At 49.0% G+C, this 24,708-nt stretch overlaps 1 long non-coding RNA gene across 4 annotated transcripts in view; it reads right to left on the bottom strand.

The window, feature by feature from the left end:
- LOC142814606 (uncharacterized) overlaps positions 1-24,708 on the bottom strand; it is a 402,191-nt gene that overhangs the window by 285,388 nt on the left and 92,095 nt on the right. The window lies entirely within an intron of this gene.

Consider the following 24,708-nt stretch of genomic DNA (forward strand, 5'->3'; position numbering starts at 1 on the left):
CGGCAGGAATGAAATTTTGAGAGATACGAGGAAAAGAGAGTCTATACATAGCACAGGCTGGCAAATACACCAGGCGTACGATATGAACAATCCATTCAGTGTTCTTCAGAATAGATTGTATAGAATAGATGAAGAGATAGGAGTGATAAAATGAATACGCGGAGAGAAACCAGGTCGAGCATTGTTGGACATCCAGCGAGGGGCAAAATACGAAATGAAGTAAAATTTGTGAAGTACACAGCACGAGTGTGCAGTCACTTCCTATATAAATCTCCATAATTCAGTGAATAAGGCTAACTCGAAGAGACAAAAATGGAAAGCTATTATTCTCAAAGTTTGTAGTTTTTCACGTATAGCAGCGGTGCGTGACAATCTCCTCCGTCGCGTCTTCAAAACCCACGGAGTTAGCTCTGGTTATCGTGATTCATGAAAGTTCAAGTTATCTGAAACTTTCATGGGCGTGCGATACGCACAAGGCGCTAGATTGAAGATAAACTTTGAACGAAAGAAGTGTTCAAAAGACTATAATGAAAAATAAAACGCAGCAGGAAATATCGGACAAGACAGAGAAAGATGAAAGTGTCTGAGGTACACAAACAAGGCTCGATCGATAGCTCCGAGGATCAGATAGAAATAAGGAAAAAAACGCGGCGAAGTAACCCTAAATGAAACTTCGGGTTGCCGTAAATAATATAAAAAAAACGGTGCGTTGCCGTTCGTTTCGGTCCGAAAACGCCAGGACGTGACCTCAGCCGAAGAAATCCATCTCCATTTCAGTGACAGCGAATCCGAAGACCTCGTAGGCGCGCTTCCTCGGAAATAAACCAGCTCAGAAGAGGGAGAAAGAAACGGAGAAGCGTAAAAGAAGTGAAACAAAGAAAAGAAAGAAGGAAAGGCCAACAGGCAGCGGGAAACACCGAGAAATACGCAGCAAGATAAAAAAAGAACAGCCAAGAAACAGCGAGATTCGCAGCGCATGTGCGCGCACTGAGCGCATTTCTCATTTATAACGTACAGTGTTGCTGGCACCATCTTTCCCTTTTTCTTTGTTCGTTCTATAACGTACGAGAGTACACGCGCCATGTCAGAGACGGGGTCCAGCGATCTCCTTTCCCGCACTCTGCGAGGCGCCCAGCTCCAACCGTTTCCACATACGCGTGCTTCTCTTGCTGGGAGCGTGCGTTGCGTTGTCTATATAATTCGACTCGGAATCAGCTTCACCCTAACGAAACGTGACTCCACCGGCCAGCGGCAATCCTGTAATCGAACTCGAAGACTCGGGCAGACCCGCCAAGTCTCGCGCAGGGGAGGGATCACACTCGTTGTTGCACGTCTTCCACGCACAAGGAGGAGTGGTGGGGTGGGGAGACGAAAAGAGATCGGAAACAGATAAATAAATTCAAGAACAATGTCGGATGGATAGGCCGCTGAGATGAGCCGGGAAATGGAATTAGACGTGGAAGACACGTGGGATACACAAAAAGAAAAGCGAGGAGACGGAGAGGACGAGGCGAGACTCGTATGCTCGCAGAGGTGACGCAGGTCCGCACCGCCAGTCCAGCAGGGCTTCGCAGGTTGGGCACAGCCAGTAGGTGTACGCGGCGGGGCTGCCGCAAGGGCGAGGGTGTGTGGGCAGCAGCAGCCGGAGGCAAGAGCAGAAGCGCTCGCGGAGTCATGAATAATGTACCACGTTCCGCTGCGACGTGGGGAGTGGCTCGACGCGGTAGTCTCGAAGCGAGCGAGAGTGCTCTCTCCGTCCGGAGAGCCTGGTTGTGCGTGGAAGCAACCGCGGGACGCACGTTTCCTATAAGTGGCCCGGAAAGGGATAGCCCGGCGTGCGCGGGGACCGTAATTATGAAACGCAGAACGTCCTTGCCCGTGGAGGAATGCGAGTGCGAGCGGGGCGTATAATCCGCAGGCGCCGCACATCGGTCATTCCGGATTCGTGCATAAGCGTCCGAGCCACTCTCGTCCCGTCGGAAGTCGAGGTGTATACGGTGCTTTGCATACTGAACCGCGCTCGTCCAAAAGTGCTTGGTGGAGTATAACGAAACGCCGATCAACCTTGCGTGCCAGGTCTCGATAGCTCAGAACAAATATGTAAATAATTGAGCGACAGCGGTCAGATCAGTCTTTGGACAAATACTGAATGAAAATTGCGTTGTCATAACTTGAAATAGCCAGTATAGTAGTAGACAGAAGTCATCGTTAAGCTAACATAAGCCAGTACCAGCCGGTACAAGCCAGTGTTAGCAGCATGTGGTTATATACGGTGGTTAAATCTGATGAATAGTTAATAATATAAAACATACCATGCTCCCTTAAGCAAAGTGAGTTGATTTTCTAACCTTAGCTAGCTTGTACACTAGCTAAGGAGGCGAGGTGTTTAGGTTTGGAATGGGTGCCCCTCGATGACTTGAGTGCTCGGTGGCAGCGCGAAGGAAGAGCCATAGTCCAGTGAAGACACGCTTTGTTGCAGTACTCAGGCGTCAGCCCCAACCCAAGTCCGATCCTCCGCTTCCTGCAGCACCCGCATAAGTTTCGCCACGTAACAACACGCCGCTCCGCATACCTCTTTCTAAATGTGTGTAAGAAGCACATGAAAATCGACGTTGTACGTTCTTGCATTGTACAAACAAGTACGTTGTTATTAAATTATTCGTTATTCCGAATGTGTAAATTGTGTTCATTTCCCCAGATAAACTGCGGTGCATATTAGCTTTCCTGTCTTCTATTGTTTTGAATTGTACGCTTTAGCAAAACGTCAGCCTGGTCGAGAAAGCATCCCGTAGAGCAGGGGTATTAATCTTACCTCGGCTTGCGGGCCGCAATCACGAAATTTAATCCCGCGAGAGCCGCGACAGGGAATACAGTCGATGTGGTGGGAGGGGGGTAAAACGAAACTTTAGGAAGAAAATGCCACCTCACGATGCCATTTCGAAGCAAGCATTTTCTGTCCGTATCACAAGGTTCAATTCTGAATAGAATTTGAGGCAAGGTTTCGAGAATGATATTGATATGGATCTTCAGTATGACAACAATCTGGACAGATGATAGATGAAAAACGTTTATTGGGGTCCTGAAGGATTCCACCCCCGTTTTATAGGGGTAGAATCGCGGGCCGCTCCCACGTTGGGACGGGGAGGCCCAGCCTGGGATACCGAAATATTTCTGTTCCACAGTTTTGCTTTACAGCATGGCGTCCACATGAGGTGCCTTAAGAAAAAAATATACGATTGAGTCCAATGACGTCTGTGTGGCGCATGAAGGAAACTGTATAGAGAAAAATGTGGGACGAAGGCCACGTATACGCATCGGGCCGCTGGCGAGGTGTACGCTGACCACGTGTTTGAGATCAATGGCATAGATGAGCTTGAAACTGACAGACACCAGATCTTTATTATATGAGAACGCAAGTTATCGGGAGCATTTCGTAGGCTTAAAGGTATCGCTGTCCTTATAAACCTTTGAATACTTTGAATTTTTTCAGCAGAAATGTACACACTGAAAACTTAGACTCTCCTTTTACACAGGTGTAAGGGTCACATGTGTAGCACTCGCTTTTCAGAGATTGTGGGGCGCGTGCATTTCCATAGGAGAGTCATTACGCGACACTCCTAAACAGAGTCAATGGGCTTACCTAAGTAGAGTACCAGACATGTGACTCTCACGCATGGGAATACGCAGAAATATTTTGTCGGGTGAAAGGGAAGCACGGGTTTCATGGTATTGCCACTACTCATCAAACGGGAAGTCAAAATACACTTGTTTTTTCTTCGCAGAATGTATAGCCTGACTTAATGGCATTGTTTAATTTTACTCCACAGCATTTTCCGTTTCCTTATGCTGCGCAGGTAGCAAACGTGATATTCACGCCTAGCCACCCTTTCCTCTATTCACCAGCCCACCCTGATCAGATTTTTCATTATGCCATAAAACACACCGATGCATGTAGACAAAAAATCGGAGGAAAGCTCACGCCCCATAAACTAGTCCTCAGCTTTCATTCAATAAAGATATCATGAAACGATGGTGAAGGCAAACGCTCACAGCAGATCGTATGTATCACCATACGCATGTGTGCTTTCATCCTGTTCACTAAATTGAAGTGCAGCCGGCGTCTGATATATGGCACACAGTCACGCTTGTACCCACGAAGTCATGTCTTGTTCGTTCTTTATACGATTAACAATGACACGCTCTTGACCGGGCCGTTTTCAGGGATAAGAACATAGACGGACAAGATGAGATACCACGCGATTACCCGGATACGATTTCACAAGTTATCCAAACGAGTGGTGGCGGAGGAGCAAGGGACGCCGCCGACGCAGCTATATACACTGCAGCTCCCGAGGGATCGCTGAAACAATTCCCATCGTCCTATAACAGGATTGCGTTTGTCGGCGTTGCAGTTTACTCCGACTTGAACGGACATCCAAAGAGCGCCCGGTGGGCCAACGAAAGTTGTGAAGGGAATCTAACATACAAGAACAAAGAAAAAACTTTTTCTCGTCAAGTGAAGTGAGTCATTCTCTAATGGAGGAGGGGAACACAAAAAAAGTGCCTTTGTCTCGTCGCCAGAGAAGACGGATGGTCGGAGTCATTCTTCCCTTGAGACGCGAAACAACGGAATAGGACAGGATGCCCAGCGAAGCCGCGTGGGGGAGCTCTGCTCGCAGAGTGAGACAGCCCAGGAAAGCAGGGGGGCGTGGTCTATTCGAGACTTTTTTTGTTTGGTATTTCCCGCAGGTCAGTGATCCCACCAATTTCCGTTACCAATCCAGCACCAAGGTACACACGAACGTTGTGTATACGCATGAAGCGTGGAACCATTCTCATTGCTCTTCACTCGGCAATATTGGACAGAGCATTCGTTACACGGAAGATGGAGTAGCTGTGTTATCACAAATTGCATTGTGCAGCTCAGTATAAAGCCAATAAAACATTAACATGAAATTAATGCTGCTGTAGAAGTGTAAATGTCACAAAACAGTATTTACGTTGTTCGTTCTTACCTACACACTGTGTAAAAGTAATGAATAAGTGGCCATCAGTTGCAGCAAACTTAATCACACTTCAATTTTCGTGACTAACACTGCATTTAAGGAATATTCCAGCTTCATCTTCTGTCATATATAGCGCATATATATGGAAGTGAGACAATTCTTCGAAGCGATTGTACAGAAACGTTAACTGAACTGCAACGTACCCAACGTTTAAGGTTTCATGTTATGTTTTGGTAGAGAACGAACAAAAGAAAACAAAGCACAACAAGGTATGACAAAAACACTGCTGATACTTTGGAGGAAATAAACCTCTTACACAGTGGGAGGGACACTATTTTTGTCAGCTCAGCATGTCGATTGACACAGGGTGTGCCGCAAAAAATGAAAGCTACTCTCTTAAAGGATAACATTGATTGCGCTCAGTAATCAAACACAGGAAATCCAATATCTTGAAATGCAATGATCGCTGTAACTTTCAACTTTGCGACTACGCAAGCGGTGGATTTTATACGCACCAGCTTGGTTCTTTCTAACTAAGGCGTTTTTTCCAAAAGAGATAAATTACACGCAGAAAGAGTTATCTAATTAACGCGAGGTATGCAGGCATAATCTCTGCAAGCTGCCCTTTACACAAGGCATTATTTTTAAAGATGCGTGCACTTTATTTTGTATTATGCAAGTTTCGCTAGCTGTTCTGGTTTACCAGGCTTAACATGCAGGCAGAACAAGCTGTTCATAACGAAATAGGCACTTAATAATTTATTGCACCATGCAGTTTTCAAGAACGACATACAACGGACCCTATATGTTATAATATCCTAGCTTGTCGTGTCGTACAATCAGGTAACTTACTTTTCGATTTTATTAAGATTAACACAAAAAGCTTGACTACACATATTCATTCCACGTATATTTATGCAGATGTCTGTGGAACTTTGAGGTAATGACTTAACTTAGGCTCATTGATGTTGTCAACTTTCGTGGAAGTTTTCGTAGTTATGGGACCGGACTGCTGTCGCAAACTTGGCAGCAGCACTCCATCATAAGAAGACTCGTTCACGTAATTTAAGTGACTGCCATGTCATTTCGGCGTCGTAGACATCGAGCCCGCCAATAATGCAGCTTGTGCAACTTTTGAAGGCAAGGCACACAGAGACAGTGAGAGAGACCACACAACTTTTATGGTCCGATGCTGCCAGAAGACTTCGAGTTCTTGCACAGATCACGCTTTCTCTACGGTGCACGCTAAACAGCCAGACCAACCCAACCTGTCGTCGACACCACATGCCGTCTTTGATTCATCTCTGTATGCCAAACGGGCTATGCTGAAAAGAGGCCACTCTGCTTTATCGTTTGTGCTTAAGTGTGGCATTTATGAGATAATATTCCCTTCGCATTGACGACAACGCTCCCTGTGAGGTCCAGTCATTTAGAGGAGAAGCTGCAGCACATTCTGTGCGACTGTCCGCCATATAACGTTCAGAAATAGTGACTGGCTTCCGCTCTAGCGCACCTTGACAATAGACCAATAGCTGTTGAAACAATTTTCGCATGTCGCCGACCGATGGCATCAGAGCTAAAGGCGATGAAGGAAGTAATGACGCTTTTAAAAGAGGCGGACATGGACAGGCTGTGACAGTGATGCCGCGTACCACGCAAGAGTGACGGAAATGGACCGACTGTGTCATGTGATCTTCCTCTTTTTCTCTTCATCTTTCAATCTCCCCGATTTTATTCCCACGTTAAAGGTACCAAACCGGTTGTCCTGAGCTGGTTAACCTCCAAGTCTTTCTTTCTTTGCTATTTCTTCTTCTTTACGTAGTGAATGTTGCTTACATGGGTTGTATACATGTTAAGCACACTTGTCATAGATAACAATTCAAGCGTTCTCATTTATATTGTTATCGTACGAGGTGAAAGGCGGTCACAGAATGCTTCTCAAATACCTCGAGTTGATCCGAAAATCAACAGTGCATACGTCAGTATGATAATCAGCAAAAACATGATCTTGCGTAAAATGCATGAAGCCTGCAATCATGTTAAAAATATTTACGTCTTTTAAAGTTCTGCGGCTGAGACAAAAAGTATCGGACACATATGTTTGTGCACGTCAAAAAACCCCAGGTGATCAAAATTTCCGGAGCCCTCCACTACGGCGTCTCTCATAATGAAATGGTGGTTTTGGGACGTTAAACCCCAGATATGAAATCAATCACATATGTTTGTGCATTTACGTCATTGCAGCCACACGCAATTGATTGAATCAGAGAACCGTTAGATTGAAACAAAACAAATTGTGGAATTTTTATTGCACATACACCTGGGCAAGAGCAAAGGCCAACTCAAATGCCGAAGCAAACCTATACGCCTGAAAGATAGCACATCCATGGATACATATAATCGTGCATGCAAAGACAGGTTTTTATCAAGACATTGTTTCATTCACAGCTCCATCATGACTTAACTGACGTTTCCGTCACGGAAGTGACGTTGGTAAAATGCACACGACAATAGCACAAAGGGTTAAATAAGCGCTTCTTTCATGTGGATGACCTGGCAGCCAAACCCATGACCCATCGGTCCGCAATGATAGGTGCCGGGAACTCAGTGTACTCACTGCGTACTGACTCACAAGTACGAGGCTTTACGAGCACGCCTTATGCCACTCACACCTTGTTACTCTGTCCCAGTGGTGTGCATAATGAGTATTAGTGTGTATTACATGATTGTTGACGCTATGGACCGCATTCATCATATGATGTGTGAAGGTGAGTTTTAACTACTTCAGCTGCCACAAGGATTAAGTCGTGAACATAGGCGTAAACAGTCGACACGGAGAAGTGCCATAGGCGTCGTCGACATTGAATTCACGTCAAACTGTACTAAAGCCACCAAACACTAAGATAGGCGTCAACGAGATTGAATTCAAACTCACTCACGTCAAACTGTACTAAAGCCACCAAACACTAAGACGTATTGTGTAATCTCTCATACATCAATGTACAATATGCAAAAAAAAATAAGAATCTACTACTAGGAAAACATAGAATTCACTTTCGCGTTATTCTAATTTTGTGGAGTAAGGGTGAAGCATGCCTTTTATCCGCAAGCACAGAGAGCCCGAAAGAGTGATTTCACACTTGTTGCTAATGCTAAAAATTAACTTTCTCTATGTAACAATACACACGCTTGTCATCATTCGGAATAGCAACGTATTTACACTTCTTAAGTACTTACCCCTAAAACGTTGCAGTTGTACAGAACCAACTTGCCACACAACGCCTCTGAATTTCCGAGTGCGATGCATTAGGCGCTTCATTGCACGGCACGTCTCGCGTTCATTACGTCAACTCAGTACTTTGATATCTCCCCTCAGCATGGAGTTGCACAAAGATGGAAAAATAAGGAAAACGGAAACATGCGCAGACTTAAGAAAGAACCGAGGAGGAGTGATAAGAAACCATGTCTTCCACTGAAAAATCGCTATGGATTCACAAGCAAGTTCAAAGTGTTTTCAGCGGATAAAAGTTCTTCGGCCTCGAATAACTATTTCTAAAAGCGCGGTATCTGAATGCACTTGGTCGCCATGAACATAGAATGACGCAAGGAGTCTGAAAGATTTACCCAACAAAAGAAAAAAAAGACCAGCAGAGTGAAAATCGAGAAAACAAAAACGTGCATAGAAGTAACCTCTGTGTTGTCGCTGGCGCACATTCATTTTAGATCAACCTCTCATCTGCTTATGTATGCGTGCCTCGGCGCTGTATAATAAGCAGTCGCCGCGAAAAGAGCAGAGCGCTGCGAGACGAGAAAGACACGACAAAAGGATCGAAATGCTGGAGCAAAAAAAAAAAAAAAGGCGGTGGGGGCAATACATCATAAAAAAAACGAACCATGAGACCACGCGCGAGATCTTGCCGCGTGAGCAAAAAAAAAAAAAAACTTCTATGCCACTTTGATGTAAGTATTTGCGCTAAGGACAACTCTCCGGCAGAATGCGCGGGAGAGAATCCGTTGCTGACCTCATTTTCACAAGCTTGCCCCCGGTCGTTCTTCTCAGACCGCGGCGAAGTGTTGACGTCAGCACGTGCACACACAGCCGAAGCACTTGCGAGCTCTTCTATCTCGCTGCATGCATGCTCTCTTCTTTCTGTTTGACATCGTGTTTTCTCGCAGCGTTGCCACTGCTTTATGCTGTCTTTCCCGGTTCGGCCACCAAGTCCCTCGACTGAAGGCGCGCACGCGTCAAGAGAGCGGTGCCTCGAGATTCATCAGAAACCCTTAGTTCCCTGACGGCTCCGCCCATTGCTCTTAGGAAGGAGATGACGTGAAAGGCTAAGACGGGCCAGCGAGGATGCAAAGAAAGGCGATACAAATGACGCGTGGAACGTCTCGGGGAAGCAAAACTTACAAGGGAAGAAGGATGACAACTTTAGTTTTAAAACTCGTCGAAGAGGCGGTCTTCAGCCTTTCTCGTTTGAATTATACAGGACGCCCCCGCACGGGTGGACTTGTCCACCTACTGAGATATGAGTTGACGGTAAAAAACTTCACGAAAAAGAAGGGGGGAGAGAGAGAAAGAGAGACAACGTCGCATCTCTGGCCTTCTAGAAAAAAAAAGAGCATGGTTGCGCATTTTTTTTACTATTTTGCTTTCGCCTGAAACCCACTCTTTTTTTACGGTGGCAACGCTTTCAGGATTGGGAGACCACCGAGCGGCGGCGAGGCGCGCATCCCCAATCCATCTTGATTCCTGCTACCAGCCTTGCATGGACGAGACCAGAAAGAGGGGAAAAAAGGACGGAGAAAAGGGAAGGTGGGGTTCGGAGCCACTCTCGCCGTCGACAGCTGCACGCAACGCTGGCGAGGAGACGCGACGAAGAGCCGCGTGGCGACCAGCTATTGCCCGAACCAACGCAATCAATCATAGATCAACCTGCCAAGGACCCATATATCAGCGCTTAGCAAAACAGACAGATCGATATATGGAACTAGGCGCAACCGCCCGGCGTGACGACGCTATGTGACCGCTGCCGGCGACGACGGATGGCGCACAGGAAGAATTATGCTGTGGCGTCGTGGAGCAAGTTTTGGGAGGCACGACGCAAGTCCTGGTCAGAATACAAATGACATGTTTCTCGCAAGATGGGTGAATGGGCCGAGCCGAAGCGTCTCATGTTATAAGCTCGTGCAGAACAACCGTTATATCTGTACACAAAATGGGAAAAGGGAGAAGGCGATCAAAACCTCAAGCGTGAGCACCCGTTTTCTACACGGGAAGTCTTTCACATGTTTACGAGTTATCCCGGTGTAACTGGTCCGAATCACGTCGCGAGGTTAAGCTGAAAAATGAAATATAGTTGTTTTGGGCATACTTTACGGGCCGTCGACAACCGCGCTCCCCCCCCCCCCCCCCAAAAAAAAAAAACGCAATCCTCCAATCGTCGTCATCCACAGCTCTCTTCCCTGATTCCTTCATTCCCAGATTCTTGTGGAAGGCATCGATGCAACCCCGTGAAATTGTCAAAAGGATAAAAACAAAATGCGTCATGCTCGTAATACTTGCCGGGCACGTGCCTGATGTACGTGCAATACCGGCGAAAATGCTGGCACCGTGATACACGTTGTCGGAATAAACGGTGCAGCGGACACGTATACAGGACCAGACGGGATGAATGATGGCGCGTAAGGTGCGTGCACATGGGCAGCATGACAAACAGCGGCGGGGAGGACAGTCTCATCGAGAATGGCATTTCTGAGCAGCAGGTTTTCATCATCGCACCAGCCAATGTATATGAGGCGGATGTTTCTTTTGCTGACTACCGCCCGTCCATCCAAAAGGAGATGAATCTGAGCAATATGATGCAAATTGAGGTTCGTAAATTAAATCTTACTCACATATGCCCTGCTTCGAGTATCGCTAAAACGTATATAATATTTTATATTTTTTTGAATAATGCACTTGCGTAACGTCCGCACTTAGAAATGAGAAATCTTTAGTCGTCTACATTTGATTGATTGATATGTGGGGTTTAACGTCCCAAAACCACTATATGATTATGAGAGACGCCGTAGTGGAGGGCTCCGGAAATTTAGACCACCTGGGGTTCTTTAACGTGCACCCAAATCTGAGTACACGGGCCTACAACATTTCCGCCTCCATCGGAAATGCAGCCGCCGCAGCCGGGATTCGAACCCGCGCCCTGCGGGTCAGCAGCCGAGTACCTTAGCCACTAGACCACCGCGGCGGGGCAGTCTTTTACATTTATATCAATTCTCCTGTACTACCAACATTGTAAGACTTATTCTTTCACGATGTTAGAATAAATAATCACGTTGAAAGCCCCCAAAACCAGATTAGAAAATGTCTTTTTTTAGACAGTAAGGCCCTTGGTTCCCTAATCTAACACACGAAATTGAAATTCATTCCTCCGGCGTGTAGCCATGGCACTCCTTTTTGTTTGCTGATTCATATATCAAATGCTCGGAAAATTATTCAAGCGCCAGATACAATCTCCCGGAAAGGGCGAATGAGACATCGCACTAACTCAGTATTTACCTCGCAAAGTGTTTTATATAGCACAGGACAAGGCAAACGATTATTACGGCAAACATTACGGCAACAGAAGAACCATGAGGGCAGTCAGAAAAGATCTAGCGTTCCACACTCGCCGTCATGGCTATTGCAGCGGCTCTGACAGGTACTCCTGTTGGTTTAAATGTACATATATACACCGACGGATGGGATGACCACCTATGTAGATCAGCCGTTTGTAGAGCATGGGACGTGCTATTCAAAGGTCGCATGTTTGGTAACTGTAGCGGAAAGTTGTCGTTTCGTGGATATTATTTTTCAGGAGCGAAGCTCCTCTTATTCTAACCTTGTCCCTCGTCAGGCGTAAGCAGTAGTATTTACCGAACAGTATACATGATTCCATGACAGAAGTCCTATTGCGAGTATTGCGCTTGAGCGCGGACAGATATGCCACCCGCGTACGGAGTCATTGCGCACCGCGCTGGGTTTTGTGGGGGAAGATGGAGAGACTGATCTACAGGCAGCGAGAGTGTCGATGCGGCACCTTGAATCTTGGAGGGCAGTGGTTGTAGCACAGCGATCGAGAACAGACGGTGGCGCAGTGTAATGACAGCATAGTGGCAGTGCAGTGCCGAAGCGCGGTTGTGTTAGCAAACGCAAACTGAGCGCGCCCTTCTGCTTGTGCTTTCTTCTACTGTACCCCACTCTTTTCTGTTTGTTCGGTTTTCTTCTCCCTTAATGATTGAATGATATGGGGGGTTTAACGTCCCAAAACCACTATATGATAATGAGAGACGCCGTAGTGGAGGGCTCCGGAAATTTAGACCACCTGGGGTTCTTTAACGTGCACCCAAATCTGAGCACACGGGCCCACAACATTTCCGCCTCCATCGGAAATGCAGCCGCCGCAGCCGGGATTCGATCCCGCGACCTGCGGGTCAGCAGCCGAGTACCTTAGCCACTAGACCACCGCGGCGAGGCTTTGTTACCCCTTGCTGGGCCTTGCTGGGCACGTCCATTGGTAAGCTTTTTTATCTCTCTTTCAATCTTTTCTTCTTTTTATTTTCCATATCTGTGTGCTGGGGTGTCAATACAACTAGAATTACACCCGCCCGTTAATAAGGAAACTGATGCAAATCATCATCTTCTTCATCATCATCATCATCATCATCATCATCATCATCATCATCATCCAAACTGCAGTCGAGTAAGGACATTTTAGATGGCGCTGTACCGCTACTCTCCGATTGGCTGCTGCGCGGGCCGTGCCTGGGTGCGCGGGGAACGAGGGCCTCTCTCCTGGATCGTCGCCGTAAGTGTCGAATCGTCGGCGGGGAATTGATGAATCGGAGCGGCGAGTGCGGAGGGCCACGGCGGCTCGTGTTTGCAGCCGAAAAGAGAGCTCGATGGATGGACAAACGGAAGCCTGGACGCACGCACAAACAGACGCTTTGCTCGACTCATCATCAAGGACTCCGTGGATATGCTGTGAATAATTCACGTTTGTATCATAATTGCCACAAATAACAACCCCGATACCTTCCTTCGCTTTCTTGTTAGTTATTTCTAATTATTTATGCGCTAAAAGGAAATATGCGCAGTACCAACTATACACTGTAAGCAAAATTTAGCCGAGATGGGAGTTTCTCCAGCACATACGCCCACAAAACTCCCCTGCCTCAATTATTTACTCCCTGGTAGGGAGTGAACTCGGCACATGTCATCGTAAAACGCCCCCTCCTTAATCACAGAGTTTATGAAAGACATGACCTTGTTAAACTCCCCAGGGAGCTTCAGGTCACGTGGTTACAAACTCCCTATAGGAGCTTTAAAAACCCTCTTTGGGCGTGACGTGTGTGTGTTTGTGTGTGCGTGTGTTTGTGTGTGTGTATGTGTGTGTACGGGCATATGTTTGCACGTTGGTGTGAAACACATGTGCTTTGTGTGGCTAACCGTGTAAGCATCTGTCAACAGGCAACGATATTATAAGTGCACCGAAGAATAGCAACGACTGGTTGGTATTTACTGGGAACATTTCAATATATTTCGCACCGTTAAACCACGCTGCACATCGGTCTGATTCCTCAACGAAACGTCGTGAATGCCGCGCTTCAAAGGGCCGAGAAACAAAAAACTTCGAAGAATAAAGTAATGGTAGCAAAAGTAAGCTGTTACGATCGTCAGCGGCTGCTCCTGGAGTTTCACCATCAGAAACGTCAAAGTGGTCTGAAGTAGGCTTCGCTCGACTACGGCAGGCTGGCCGGCAACCGGTCTGAGAGTTGCGCCGACGACGCGCTCGCCCCGTCTCCACCGATAGAGGCTTCTCGGAGTGTCACCGGTATTTCATCGCGGCTGTAACATCTAAGTGGTAAGAAGGCCTCGCTATGCCGTCGGTATCAAGCCGGCATCGTATCGAACTCGCACTGCGCGCCAGCCACCGCGGCAAGCGCTACGAGCTAGCACCGACCACCGGCGGTGCAAAGAATGTGTTTCACAAAAAATGAAGGCTGCTGTGATCTGTAACAGTCTTCTGCGCCTTGCGACCGCAGCTGTCAATGACTAACTACAAGGCGAGCGCCGAACGAGGCGGAGTACGATCGTCCGCGATTGCACCGTAAAACTTCGAAGCGGTTCGAAGTAGGCTTCGCTCGACTACGGCAGGCTGGCCGGCAACCAGTCTGAGAGTTGCGCCGGCGACGCGCTCGCCCCGTCTCCGCCGATAGTAGCTTCTCGGAGTGTCACCGGTATTTCACCGGCTGCAACATCTATGCGGTAGGAAGGCCTCGCTATGGCGTCGGTATCAAGCCGGCATCGTATCGAGCTCGCACTGCGCACCGGCCGCCGTGGCGAGCTCTGCGAGCTATACATGCAATGCATGCGAGCAACGGGAACAGCGACTGCGAACCGTCTCATTCGTTTAAGTCTATCGCTCCGTAGCTTAAACTGCGTGGATATCGGACACCTATTTCTGTTCATAGGAAAAACGAGACGTAAACTGCACATCAGCAAGCATTTTGTGATCGCCAGCTCTCATTCATCGAATCACCGTGCCGTACTCGTGAGTGAGGCCTAGTCGTCGAACGCGGTAGCGGCGGTCTACCTCGGTTCATCGCTGGAGCTGCTAAATGGGCCTCGTTATTGTGTTCATTCAAGGCCGCGCGCACTTTGTGTATGATTCCGTGCATTTTACGGGTCCACAAGCAGTACTGCTAATGCAAATTCAGCCCGTACGACAGAGCGTCAACTGATGAAACTTTTCGCTATAGTAAAAAAATAATAAATATTAGGCAGGTTTAGGATAAAAGGCATGTGTGTTGAAGTGCGTACATCAGACCACCGCAAGTTCATACTTACGCCGTGCGTACTTATTGTCTAATTAATAGCGAAAAAAGGCTTTCACCAGGGCTACATGGGAGGTAAAAATGTGGTGCATATATATACCCGGTGACTATATGGTAGGTGTGTACTGCGTGTGGCAAGCTGTGGTGAGTGCGAGTGTTGTGATATAACGTGAACGTTGTGGTAATGTTTGTGTACTGTAATCATTGTTGTGCGCATTAAATGTTAGGTAATTAACGTTACGCTTGCGCATGGTATGGCTGCTGACGTAATATTTTTTTCTTTGTCGATGCAAAAAATTTACTCCCATACTGACCTGAAAAAATTCCCCAATGGATGTGAATAAAAACTCCCCTGGCACCATGCAAAAACCCCCTTCTGATGGGGAGTAAATTTTTTACTCCCTCCGGACGGTTTTTTAAAACTCCCATCTGGGCGTTCGCTAGAGGACAAGGTCATTTACTCTCATCTCGGCTTATTTCTGTTTACAGTGTAGGCCACCAGTCAAGTTTTATTGCACTTCATAGATCAATAATGAACTAATCAATCAGGATTTATTTTCAACTCTAAAGACGCTCAATGAAGCTTGATGGGTACAGGCAAAAAATGACGCTATATCCACGAAGTGAATGGGGATGAAAGAGCTTGCTCCGGAGGTTAAACGTGGTAAACCATCAATCCTTCGTACTCGACCATTATACAAAAAGATGCCCTATAAGGGGCATGCCAGCGAAGTTTTAGGAGCGAAGCTCCTTGTAGCGGCACCCGTTCGTCCCTCGTAGTCGTAGTCGTAGTTGTAGTGTGTAACCAGTCTTACGTTTTGACCTGCAAGGTGGTGCCGGTGGAAGATTTCTCTTGCACATTGTTGAACAATAACAAATTCGTATCGTGCGCGTTAACTAAAAGCTGAATTCTCCTGCCTCTTATTGACCATTAGCAGCCATTGGCATGTACATTGAGCACAATCTGACAAGAAAGGGTTGCTACGTTATACTCGCCGGGCGTAACCTTCTTGGGTTTACAAATGTTTAGCGAGCGTTGGGCCGCAGTGCCATGAATACAGTGAAGTAGTATATACCATGAAATAGAGGTGGTTAAAGGTGGGAAGTAGATACGAAGCGCAAGCCGTAAGAAAGTGTGCGTGTGCCACCTCTCGTTTAGTCCCTGGAATGGCCGCTGATGGCGGTGCTTCAATATCGGGAATATGTGAAAAGATGCGAGATGGTGGTACTTGGAGTGTTGGATAGATGGACGAACGGAAACACAGACAGATGCATGAACGGACTCACGGATGGCTGCACCGACGGATGGACGCATGGACGGACACAGGGGCGGATGCATGGACGAATGCAGGGACGGACGCACATATGGACGTGCGGACGCATGAACAGACGCACGCATGGACGGGCGAATGGACCCACGGACGGTCACACCAACGGAAGCATGGACGGACGGAAGCAAGAACGAATAGACGGACGGATGCTTCGCCCCACTTTCCATCATTCACTCCGTGGATATGCTGCCATTTTTTTACGACGACATACTCCAGCTAATTTTATCATTACTATTAAAGCAAAAACTCGTTGCAGTTGCTCCCCCTCCCCTACTCCGCAAAAATCGACAGATTCGACCGGAAATCGCAAGCGCGCCCTGTCTTGAAACGGTGCCAACTATGGGCGTGGCAACGAACCCTCGTCAAAAGCGTCGCTTGCCCAGCGTGTCCTCTCATGAGGAAATAGAGACGCGCGTATTGCGTTCCATTCTGACCCTGACGTAGCATGGTTGCTACGGCGGGATGGATGGACAAGGATCGAGCATAAGGAGCAAGCTCCTAAAAGCCGTCGATGCGGCTTGACAAGGTCCGTACTTTAGGGCTTGACAAAGATGGCATATACAGTGTATATGTATACAGAAAGGCATAACGGGGTCATGGCCCCGTTATGACTTTAACAATTAATTATCTGTGTATAACTACCGATGCTGGCGTTTAGCTGCCGCTTCACTGGCTCGGACAGAAGAGTTACCCCTTTAGCAACGCTGGCGTTCACAGGCGAGCAGGTGTTGGCGTTTCAAACGGGCTGCAAGCTAGGCCTTTGTGTATCAAAAGGGGACAGGAGTGACAAGGTGAGAGGTGCGTTGACGACAGGGCGCTTCATGAAACCGAACTACATTTGATACAAAGAAGATTAAAAACTTGATAATCTCTCCGTCAAAGCAATCGCTATTCGACCATTTCAGCGACTATAGGCGGCGCAGCGGAAGGTGGAAATGGCGGATGAGACGGTGATGTCGCGAGCGTTTACGTCAGCGTCGTAGAGAGTGAAGACGCGTTCGTTGGTTTATGACTACTGAGAGACCGAACTGCGTCGCGGGTGGTGGTGGTGGTGAAAAACATTTATTTCAGAAAAAGTATACTAGAGAGTGCCGACGTGGCCCATCGGCGTGCTAGAGTGGCAAGACCCTATTCCGGGACGCCAGTGGAGCTGGAAGCTGCCCGTGCGCGCTCCACCAAGGAGCGTTGCGCAGCCAAGGTAGAGCAGCCGAGCAGGTGCTCTTCCCAAGCCTCTCTAGTTGGGATAGGAAAAGGGGATGAGAAAGGGAAGGGATTAACTGGGCACGATGCTACGACGTGATATGTGTCGGCGAGGACATGACAGGTCGAGCAGGTGCCATTGATTTCCGGCAAAAAAGTACCTGGCGACCGCTGGACTGATAAAGGTGTTCATCTGCAGGAGGCGTAGCAGTCGTTCGTCCGCTTTCTCCAAACCGCGTGCGGGGTCCTGGTAGAGGCGGCGCGAAGCCCGCTAATAAGGCAAAATTTCGCGAAAGCGCGTCAGGTTGGTATTGCCAGATTCCGTCTCGGGACATGGAGGGGCAACGGCCCGGACAGGAGAAGCGCGGGCAGCGGCATTTGCCGCCTCGTTGCCGGGCAGGCCCGAGTGGCCTGGGGTCCAGACTATACGAATGGGATGAGGGTTAAAGCACCAAGAGGCTGCCTGTAGAAGGCTTACCGCCAGCGGGGCAATGGAACCCTGAAGGTACTGAGAACAGGCCGAGCACGAGTCCGTCAGGATGGTGCGTGAGGCAGGGTGAGAGGTGGCCAAAGCTATGGCAACCTCTTCAGCGTGCGTTACTGTGTCTGCTCGAAAGGAGAGGCCATCTACGTGCTTGTCTTCTGTAATCACGGCAGCCGTGAAGTGACCCGAGGGGGAGGGACCCGAGACGTCCACGTAGAAAACACCAGGACGATCGGAGTGTCGCGTATGAAGGGCCGCTGCGCGTGCTAGTCTACGGCCAAGATGGAGGTCGGGGTTCATATTACGGGTAGAGGTTCCACCCATAGCTTTTGACGCCAGAGCTCTGGTACCGGCTGCAGAGGGTCTTGGTCAGATATCGGGTTAAGGCCAAGTCTGTGTAGAAGACGGCGCCCTGAAGGCGTCTGCGACAGTCGATTGATTTGGTTAACGTGATGAGCTTCGCGCATCTCTGCAAAGGTGTTGTGTACCCCCAGAGCCGCGAATCGGCTGTTGGAAGTTGCAATAGGTAGGTCCAGAGCGCGTTTGTATACTGAACGAAGAAGGACGTCCAGCTGGTGCTCGTGTCGACGACGCAGGCGAAGGTAAGGCAAGGCGTAGAGGACGTGACTGGTCACAAACGCGTGGGCCGATCGGAGGGACTGAGACCCGCGGAGGCCGCCGCGCTTGGTAGAAACTCGCCGTATCATGCGGCTCACCTGTTCGCTGGTGCGTCTGAGGCCTGCTATTGTGCCCTTAGGATCCAAGGACGATGTGAGGTGAAGGCCAAGAACCCGAATATTTTGCACTGTCGGCACGGGCCCGGATGGAAGAAAAATTTGAGGCGGCGGTAGCGGAGAGACTGAAAGAAGAGCCGATTTAGCTGGAGAGCACTCCAGGCCGCATGAACCTGCGCAGTGTCCACCAGAAGGGCAGCCTTTTGCAGGCGTTTTTCGATTTGCGCTAAGGAACCGGTGTTGGTCGAGATTGTGATATCGTCCACATATAGTGCGTGTTGTATTCCCTCGACCTCGCTTAGAAGAGAGGGGAGGTTCATCATCGCAAGGTTAAAAAGCAGAGGAGACAGGACTGCCCCTTGAGGTGTACCCCGCGTTCCTAATAAGTACGGGCCGTGTTCGGTAGAATTAAGGCGAATGAAGGCGGTGCGATGTGATAGAAAGGCGCGAATGTAGTTGAAAGTCTTCTGCCCGCAGTTTGTGGTAGACAGGTTAGTGAGTATAGTGCTGTGTTTGACGTTGGTGAACGCCCCGCGGAGATCGAGAGCGAGCACGGCTTTATCGTTATGGCGCATAGTAGTCGGCTCTATGATATCGTGTTAAAGCTGGAGCAGGATGTCCTGCGCCGACAGATGCGGGCGAAAGCCAAACATCGTGTCGCAAAGGTCCTCCTGGCCTCCAAGTAGGCGTAAAGGCGTTCGCAAACCATGGTTTCCATGAGTTTGCCTGCGCAAGACGTAAGTGAGATGGGTCTCAGTGCCTCAATACTAACGGACTTTGCCGATTTGGGAATGAATGTCATGACCGATGTGGTCCATTCCGTTGGAAGCGGAGAGCCGTCCCATATCGAATTTATAAGGTGGAGTAGCGAGAGGTGTGCTTCGTCGGGAAGATTTGCCAGGAGCGATACTGTGATTCCGTCGCGTCCAAGGGCCGTGCCCCATCGCATTTTCGTGAATGCAAATCGTAAATCAGAAAGCGTGTATGGGGCGTCGAGGTCGGTGTTAGGGGCGCCGGAATACGTATATGCTGGGCCTGCGGGATCAATTGTGCGGCAGATGTAGCGGTCACAAAGTTCTCGCGCGAGTTCATCCGTAGTGCCCTGAAAGGCATGCAGAACATGGTGGAGCTGGCGTTGCGTTTCTCCCCTGGTGGTGGAGGGATCGAGAAGGCTTCTAAAGAGTCGCCACGCACTCTTTGAGCTCATCTGGTTTGCAGCCTTTGAACAGGTGTCTGCCCAGTTAGCATCGGAAAGTTGTGCGGAGTATGCGGCCGTCTCTGCAGTGAGCGCCTCAATGCGAGCGCGAAGTTTCCGATTAAGTTTGTTGCGTTTCCAGCGCCTTATGAGCCCGCGGCGAGCGTGCCAAAGATGTAGGAGGTGTGGATCGATTGCAGGAGTCAAATTAGAGGTTGCAAGGGTGCGAGTGTTCGCTTGTTTTATATGAAGAGCGTGTGATGCCCACGCTGCATATTCGGTCGAGGAGAGGACGTAGGGGAATGGTTGCATTCTGAACTGAGTCCAATCGGTGAGACGGGCTTGGCCCCAGTGTTGGCGCATTTTCTGCCGCGGTGTGAACGAAATGCGAAGTAAAAAGTGATCGCTGCCTAGGGTTTCGCCTAAATTTTCCCATGTAGCATCGCGGATGTGACGGGTGAGGGAGAAGTCGGGGCATGTGTCTCGCGTGACCGAGTTGCCGGAACGTGTGGGTTGTGCCGGATCGGTAAGAAGCGTCAGGCTCAGCGAGGAAATGAGCTCCTTGAGCTCTCTGCCCCGGGCCTTCTCGTAGTGGTAACCCCAGTGAGGGCTGGGGGCAATAAAGTCCCCGACAATCACCAGTGGTTGTCGGGCCGCTATACGCAGCGCCCGATGGAAGAGATGCGCAAACGAAGCCCTTGCAAGGCGAGGGGGACATGATTGATTGATATGTAGGGTTTAACGTCCCAAAACCACTATATGATTATGAGAGACGCCGTAGTGGAGGGCTCCGGAAATTAAGACCACCTGGAGGCGAGGGGGACAGTACACGTTTAAGATATGTATTGATGGTTGGCCCCTCTGCTGAGACAGCACTGATATCATGCAGTAGTCGTAAGGAAGATCCAGATCGAGGTCAATCTGTATCGCCGTGTAAGCTTTATGCACGAGGAGGCATGTGGTGGTGCCGCCTACATAGGAGCAGTATCCAGAAAGGGATGGAGCAGGGCCAGATTCTTGGAGCGCCAAGACGGCCGGCTGAGAGCCAAGTGAGCTGAGGAAAAGGGAAAGATGTGAACGCTTTCGCCTGTTCCCGAAGCCTCCAGGGTTCCACTGTATGATCTCGAATTTAGACGCAATGTTTGAACGGGACGTACGATTGGTAGCCATCGTGACTGTCTTAGGTTTTATATTTGGTCCTCCATGTCCCGCTCGGAATCCTCAGAGGCAGGAAGGGACACGGAGGCCGGATTGTCCAACGGCGGTGTGATGGTAGCCACCTTACGACGACGCCATGGAGCTGTACCCTCACTGCTCACCGAGCAGGAGCGGAAACGCGATGCCTTGGGTTGAAACTGGGTGATTGCCCAGGCTTGAATAGCCTGGGTAACCTCTACTACTATGCGTTGGACCGAGAAGCTGGTGAGGAGGTGATTAATCGAAGCTTCGACGTGCGTGAGGCGTTCCTCTACGCGCGGGGCGCGCTCTTCGCTAGGGAGAGTTTGGTTAGCGGGCAAGAGAACCTGAGGTGCCCCAGGAGCCTCAAGAGCTTCTGGAGTAGATGTGGCACCGGTTCCGAGTGCTGGAGTACACATGGCTGCTTGAACCGGCGGTTTAATGGGAGTGGACTTAGCGCGAGGACTAAGCTTGGACGTAGCTGGCGTAGCCGCCTGGACAGAGGAGGCAATACCGGATGGCCTTGCAGTACACTGTTGTTGGGGTTGAAGTTGCTTATTTAAGAGTTCGAGTTGTTTAGTTAAAAGAGAATTTTGCTTTTGAAGTGCCGCAACTTGCTGGCGAAGGGCCGCAAGTTCGGGAGAAGGAGGATCGACAGAAGGGGGTGAGAGAGGCTTAGAAGCAGCATTCCCTGCCCAACTGCTCACCTGAGGTACCGCCGCTGGTGCTTCGAGCGGTGGGAATGCTTGAGTGTCGCCGTGGAGTGGTGGAGCCGAATGATGCAGGTTGGTGCTGCTGTCTGGCTGTGACGAACATGAGGTGGTCCCTCGAGGAGATGTTGAGGGCTGCTTGCGTTTCCGATATTTTCGATATTTTGCCGTGCAGCCACTGGTCCCAGTCTCATGGGCGCCGTGGCAGAGGAGGCACTTGGGGTGGCAGTCGTGGGCATTGAGACCTGCAGGTGCGGGGGTTCCACATTTGGCACACTGGGTTGGAGCGGGGTGAGGACACTGAGGTGGTCGATGACCGATGGTACCGCACTTGGTGCAAACAGGGACCGTTTTCTTGTAGGCGCGGATATACGTCGCCACGCAGTGGTAGAAGACGAAGCGGGGTAACTTCGTGCCCTCGAAAGTCACCACCGCCGCCGCGGAATCTCCGAGTTTGCGGACCGCGAGGATAGTACCTCGAGGCCAATGCAGTTCTGACTTTATCTTCTTTGGGCTTTCAGCAGGGTTTATGTTGATGACGCCCTTGCATGTATCCCCTGGTGCCTTGGCGTGGCCCCGAACGGGCAGCTGCTGAGCCCCACTTGCAGCTGGAAGTCCCCGAGGAGTCGCTGTGCCATAGGCAAAATGGTGGTGCTACAGACCAAGATGTTTTGTTCCCAGATCGGCCACACTTGAATTTGCGTGGTAGTCCGGTCGCCGAGGTAGCTGCGGATGGCGTTGCCCGCGCGATCGGCTGGGACGAATGTGCGTAGCTCGCAGGGAACGCGAGGTTTCACTACTACGATGTAGTCGTCGTGAGAGAGGCGAGGAGTTTGACGCGGACGCCACTTGTGTTGCTTCGCTTGCTGCGAAGACGGAGCAGAGGTAGGCACACCACCGGAGGGATGGCGCGCCGGCGTTCCTTGCAAGGCTGGGGAATGGTGGCCCGCTGTGGCGTCTCGTTGCTGTTGAGACGCAGACTTTGATTTGGCTTGCTTGCGTTGCCACAGTCTCACCATGTCGTCGAGGTATTCGTCTTCTGATGGCATAGTGTTTACGGAGGATGAAATCTCCATGGACAGCATTTGGCTTGAGGTAGGATCATAGCCCGTAACCACGTTAGCGGCCGCCATCGCCGGGCTGAGAGCCCTTAGCGAGGCGGCGTTGTAGCCGGGAGTGAAGGACGCCCCTCAAGTTGTCAAAACTGGACCCACCTGGACGAAGGTGTTGTCTAGGCGAAGCGGAGAACTTGGCGGTGACGATAAATCTAAGTTTCAGGGGTACCAAGGTGGATGTCCGCAGAAATAGCAGAAAATCTACGGAGGCGATGTGGAGTGCTTCCGTCACCATCGAGCGCTCGCAGCGCCCCCCGTCGCTGTTTTATCACGGTGTGACAGCTTCGAAGCACGGCTACATGTGGCCGCATGCGTCGCTGGAATGACCGAGTAGGACGAAAGTAAAACAGAGGTAATCGAATGTCTACCGTACATTGATGAGGGAAAATCTGCACAGTGTATATCAGTGTTTGACAGCTTCAACACCGTTTAACGTGAATGCACCTACGTTGACGTTGGAAACAGTGATATGCAAGAGTAATAACAGCCCTTCAAAACGGTGAAGTATTCCGTGTCCAGCACAATCATTGAGCCAGAACAGCAGTACATCACTGTCAGACCCTATCACCGAGAGGCCCTGTGCCTGCACTCTATTCCTTGAGATAATTACGCGCACCGACAGAATGATAATCAACCGGAAACGCTCTCCGTATTTAGTTTATGTCCTTTAAGCTAGCATATCCAAACATAGTGCAAATATATGCTCTGTTGAAATATTTGTTAGCGATGAACACATTCGAGCAGTTCTGTCTCGAAGTGTGTTCTTTCCCGCGTTTTTTATTTGTTTACTCACTCGCCTTTGTAAAGGAAATTAGAGTAGACCAAGGAGGTTAAAAAAAAGAGCTGGAGTGCAAATTTTCGCTCACGAGAGAAGCCGTGCATAACGCAAGATGGTGACTGTGGCAGCCATCTTACTAGGGGCATGATGAGCTGTTTGCGTTCGGTGATTGGGAAGGAGTGTTTTCCTCGCACGCCCAGCGAGTTTAACGTGGCAATCTTTTAAGGACAGATAGTACTCAAAATGCGTCCTTGTGCTACTAGTTTTTTTTTTAGTAAACCTTGAATTCAAGGCAAATTTTATTGGAGTTGAAGTCACCGATAATAGTCTCTGCGGATTATTTACTCGGAAACAACTCCTTTAATTTAAAATTATCGTAGATTTTAGACCAGAAAATCAAAGCCACTTGATCTTGAAAGTGGGCACTACCAGAAAATAGCATGTTTCTAAGATATTTAGAGCGCAAAACCTGGCTTCACTACTGCTGGCCAAGCGTTGCGGGAACTTCCACTCCAGGAACTTTTTTAACCCTCCTTGGAGTATATGCCGAGAAACTATTGACACAAGCATTGTACCCGAAATACTTCTGGTCATCTCATTTACCAGCTCCTAATGCCGAAACTAAGAGCACGTTCTCAAGTTTTTTTTTGTTTTGTTTTCAAGGGAAAGAAAAGTCTCTCATTAGTTTTTAACATAAAGTAACGTTCGTTAAGTTCAAGGAAATTTCTTACAATTTTTATGTAGCTCAAAAGAAAAGTATTTGAATATATATTGCCACATAAGAGAAGAAAAGTGTAAGAAGTGAGCGGGATATTTTCTAAAACTCTTGTTGTCCATCGATGCTATTAAGGAAGCACATCGGTGGACGAAACCGGATGTCATCAAGGGTTTGCTAACAGTGAAAAGGTCTATTGAGGAGGTGCGACTTTCTTTCACCATAATTTTTTTGTTCAATGAAAGCCCGGTAACACTATTCCAGAGTGATCAGAAAACGCTGCCGTTCGGTAGTCGAAGCTCCTAAAACACGTGAGCCAAACGTTATAAATAACTAAAAATAAAGGTAGAGCGCAAATAAAGACAGGACACAGGAAACAAGTAGACAG

Source organism: Rhipicephalus microplus, chromosome 4 (assembly GCF_043290135.1).
Source record: "Rhipicephalus microplus isolate Deutch F79 chromosome 4, USDA_Rmic, whole genome shotgun sequence".
Lineage (NCBI taxonomy): Eukaryota > Metazoa > Arthropoda > Arachnida > Ixodida > Ixodidae > Rhipicephalus > Rhipicephalus microplus.